At 28.9% G+C, this 5,014-nt stretch overlaps 1 protein-coding gene across 2 annotated transcripts in view; it reads right to left on the reverse strand.

Annotated features, from left to right (window-relative positions):
* The window catches only part of LOC108552566 (short neuropeptide F precursor), an 11,515-nt gene extending 6,894 nt beyond the window's left edge, over nucleotides 1–4,621 (reverse strand). For both annotated transcript variants that reach the window (XM_017907180.1, XM_017907179.1), the window contains exon 1: nucleotides 4,515–4,621. The gene's annotated coding sequence lies outside the window, so the exon portion shown is untranslated. The remainder of the gene's footprint in view (nucleotides 1–4,514) is intronic.
* Between the last annotated feature and the right edge of the window lie 393 nt (nucleotides 4,622–5,014).

Genomic DNA, 5,014 nt, shown 5'->3' on the forward strand with positions numbered 1-5,014 from the left:
AATAGCTATGTAATATATTAAAATCAAAATAAAATATAATAAATACAATATAAATAATAACTATAATAAATATATACAATATGAGAACGGAAACTAAATTTAAAAATAAAATTGTCTTTATACTTAAGTTTGCAAAAGCTTTATTCTTTAATAGCAAACGTTCCTGCAAATAATGTTTTCTAATTTTGTACACTTTTCGAAATTAATGTTTTATAATTTAGTTATATCGGTTTAATTTCAGATGCCACCAATAATCACTGTAACTAATTAATAGAAAGATACCTTACGTTATCGAAAATAATAAATAATAAACATCTAAGTTTAAGTAATTTAAATAAAAATTTCCTTTTCTCAATAATCTCATAAAGATGTAATTTTTAGCATTTAAATGCCGGCAGGATCAGGCTAAAATCACGTAGCTCGAAATCATTTAATCCTCTGATTTCTACAGCTTTACGTACACGCGAAATGGAAGGTATTAAATTCTAAACAGTACTTTGAGAATTTGCACATTGCTCGATAATGGATGCAAGAGGAATTAATCGCGCTATGAACTCGACAAAGGAATTTATGAACAACTTGTGACTACGTAATTAAAGAAACTCGAAGCAACTTTGTATTACCGAATCATAATAGGGATTACAAGGGAAGCTCGCGAAGTACACAATACAAAAGAAACGAGTAATTGTTCTCTGTGCTTTCTTATTCAGGAAACAAGGAGATATTACAAACTTAAGGCTATTGTTAATTATAAATATTATGATTAAATATTTTTAAATATTAAACTATTGCTAAATTCATTTACTTTAATCATCAACTTTTAATAGTGAAATTTTTAATTGGGAATATCTACCTTTGCTAATTAAAGTTACTAATTAAATTACTAATTAAAATTCAAATTGCAAGTTTGAACCAAGTTATAAGAAACTGGTATGTACTACGAATTAGTTTATTTAAAGGAACGACAATTTTATTGTTCGATAATTCGTTAATGTAAGAAATATTATTAATATAGTTTAAGAAATTAAAATTGTAGTATTCTAACATTTATAATTTATAAACTAAGAATTTGGAATTCATTACACGATATACAAGAAAAATACATATGAAGGTACTTTAAATATAGTTCATAGAATGTTAGTTAGTTATTTGCAGTAGAAAGACTTTTCTAACTATAAGACGGACGATGCTATAAAGTCTTCTAAGAAATTTACCTTACACTTCAGACATTTTATAGCGACGAAATGAAAAAGCTTGTATCATCTTAGAAACACTGTATAGGGTGATCCATTTGAATCAATTTACTCGAACATCTTCGAAATTGTTGGTGACATCAAAATATATTTCGAATAAAAATTGCACGGTTTAACATAATTTGATATGAGTAGGAAGTACATAAAAATCAATTTTGTTTTCTTAATCCTCTGCAATTCGAATTTCATGCTATTCGAGGAAAGATTTAGTTGATTATGTTTCTTAATTGCAGCTTAATTACATTTAATTATTATATTTAGTTATTTAATTATTTAGTTAATTATAGTTAATTAATTGTATTAAAATTAGCAACAAATATAAGCATCGGTGACTGTTATAAAAAAAATAGTTTGCTTCGATATAATAGCATGCTAATAAAATATCATAGCATAGAAATAAGTAAATAAAGCGATGATATGGTAAATAAAAATATAAATATATATAACTCGATTATATATAATAATAAATCAGAAACATAGCTGCAAAATCTTACGTTTGAAAATAACTAATAAATATCTTCTGTCGGAGAATCTTATGCACACAGATTTTCATTTTTCATTTTATTTGTAAAATATAACAATTATTTTATAATTAATGAATAATTTGTGTCAAATTGATATCATCGCATAGCTATCATTATAAAAGATTAAATGGATCCATATATTTTTTAATACATCAATTAATGCAATTCCCTAGCTAAAGTTACTACACCTTCTATAGACCAAAATCATTAGTTTAGAAAATATTTTAGTTTTGATATCAAGTATTAGTACTCAATTTCGTTGTAGCTAATATAGTTTAATTTAAACGTGTCACCCTATATATTTCTATTAAATAAGTTCGTTCCAAGAAAAGTTGTACAGCTTTGAATATCATTATTAAAAGCTCATTTTACTTTCAGACCTGATATAACGATATAGGATGAGACAGAGGGTTTCCTTTGTTTTCATAGGGAGAAATTAGAGAGTCTGTATCCCTATTGGAACAACGTTCCACCATCTTTGCGTAAATTCGCGTTGGATTGAGCAAACTTTGTTGGGACGTCAATGGATACGAACAGAAATGAACTGTCGTAATAGGAACAACAGGTACTCGTAAAACCTAAAGAGAATAGATTGATGGAATGCTGCCACTTTAACGAAGATATCTTGATTGTTAAGGTTAAATACAGATACTATAATATTTAACAATTCGTTTTTTGTATCAATGTATTATACAAAATTTTATATTCTAATTGAAACGTAGAAAAATATATTTCATAAGAAAAATGGAAAATTATGCGAATGATGCGAAATTGGAAATTTTTATTTCATTCGTTTATGTTTCATATTACATAAAATTCCATTCAGTTTCAATTATTTCTAAAATTCTAAAAGGTTCGTAGCTTAATAGAATCTACGAAACAAATAAAATAAACAAAAAAGAGTAAATATTAAAAAATTAATTTTTAAAACACTAAAAGGGCGAATTAGTGCTGACCTATCCTCTTTTAAAATATTTAGACACTTTTAAACAATTGTCTTGTTTTGAAAATTATTTACAATTTTGTGTTGATAGAATAAGTAACAAATTATTATTACAATGAGAAAATAAGAATAACATTTATAATAAAATGTTAATAGAAAACTAATAAAATAAGTATGAATGTAACAATTTTGTCACTTATTTTTCATTAATTTAATTTTATTTTCATTTATTTAAACATAATAAAATGCCAAAATAAATAATAAAAAGCAATATATAAAAATTCATGTAAGTGTATTTTTACAAATTTGTCTATTTTGTAATTTCAAATCAAAATACATAAAAAATAATATTATCATTTCCAAAATTGTCAATAATTGTGTTTTAGATAATTTCGAGAAGCTAATCGTTATTATGACACAATTTTTACAGAATATTATTCTTTCTGTCTCAAAAGAAGAAATTAGCACTGATGCATGTCATTTTCTCGAAAAAATGCTTTCAAATATTTAGAAGAATTATAATCGAATAGTTGGGAAAATAATTAATAAAATAATAAAGAATATATTTAAGCAGCTATTTGAAAAAATTCTAACATTCGCTAAATTCTAATACCCGAAAAACTCTGTATGAAGATCTCATCGTCAATTTGAAGAATTCAGGGCTGATGATCGTTAATTGGAGGACAGGCCAAAGGGAAAGCCACAAAGTACCACCCTTAATAACAAGGACAGCAGATCATAAGGGAGACAATTAAAAACAATCCACATGAAAGACAATATATCAATTGAAGCTCTATCATGTATATGTAATTAGTCATCACTCGCTGCAAATATCATGGAAAATATAGTCATTGAAAAAATTAATCTTACATTAGCCAAGAACCATCTTATACTCAATATAATAAAGAATTTTGCAAACGCTTCAATTCTTGTATTTTCCATGTATGGTACCACGTAGAAATTATTTTACTTCAATGCAAATATTGTGTAAATATAAATATATTTGGTCTACAGGTGACCAAAATTTCACCAGAAAAGACCCTAGAAAACTCACGTATACAATAAATATTTCAAATCCAATAATGTTCGATAAATATTACAATAAATATTTCCAAACCACCAAAAATATGCGTGTAAAATTTCTCCTGAAGTTTATTTAATGATTTCATATATACCATTGAAATAAATATTCCAAAATTTCTACACGCGTTTAAAATTTCGCCAAAAAGATACGTTAAAACTTGCATTCACGTAAAAAGGCGCCAAAAATTGTACACCTCCCTCTAATAACTGCTTAAGAATTTCTAAACACGTTTGAATCTTCACCAAAAAATCTCTCGAACCTAACACTCGCCTAAAATAATCATAAAAATTATACAATTTATATATATTTTTAATTTTATTTACAACTATGCTAAAAGTCTCCTCGAGACATTCACATAAGCACGTTAGTACTTGAAAAATCTCTAATCCCGTTTAAAATATCTAAAACCTTCTGAGAGTTTCGCAAAATTACAACAAATGTCGACAAATTTTACAGCTTCTGCATGTCTAAACTTTCTCCAAAAGAATCCTCGAGAGTTGCACACCACTCTGACACAAGCCTTCTATCCAAAATTTCAGCCGAGATCCCCAGAAACCTCGTACATACAGCAAAAATAGCCTACCGTGGTACATAATAAACGAAAACGACGATAGGATTCAAAGACACTAGGTAACCGATATAATTGACAAGTTTATCAAGTCTGCCAAGTTTGCCAAGTATAAATTCGAAAAAGATTTTACAGGACTCACCGAGCAACTTGAAAAGGAATGGAAGCGTGTCTGATGAATCCCTGATCCGGTTCACCGAAGGGAGTGCGATTTTGAAATTCAAGAGAGTCCGGCGATACGACAGTGCCGATGAGAAATGGGAGGTATAGAGAGTGTCTTCGTATATATAGGGGTTGGATCGGTCCGTCAGGGGTAGGAGAGCGTAGGCGCGAGCACAGGTGACTAACACGCGGTCTCTTCCAGCGCAAGCGTTCTTCCTCCTCTGCTACTCTGCTTCCTCTTCCTCGAGCACGAGGAACTTGCAATTCCCTCGCTTCCCTCATCGCATGACTTTTCAGTAGTTCTCTACGATCGATTTGCAGTTTGTACCCGATTGCTCTCGATCAAAGACTGGGGGCCTTTGCGCGACGAGAGTTTTAAATTCAAAGCCTCGATCGAAACGGGTTCAAAGATCTATCGTGCATTTAGGTTGTTGATCAGAGTTGATGATACATCGCAGACACTAAGATGAATGTCGTCGA

This window comes from Eufriesea mexicana, unplaced genomic scaffold (assembly GCF_001483705.2).
Source record: "Eufriesea mexicana isolate 0111107269 unplaced genomic scaffold, ASM148370v2 scaffold7107, whole genome shotgun sequence".
Classification (NCBI taxonomy): domain Eukaryota; kingdom Metazoa; phylum Arthropoda; class Insecta; order Hymenoptera; family Apidae; genus Eufriesea; species Eufriesea mexicana.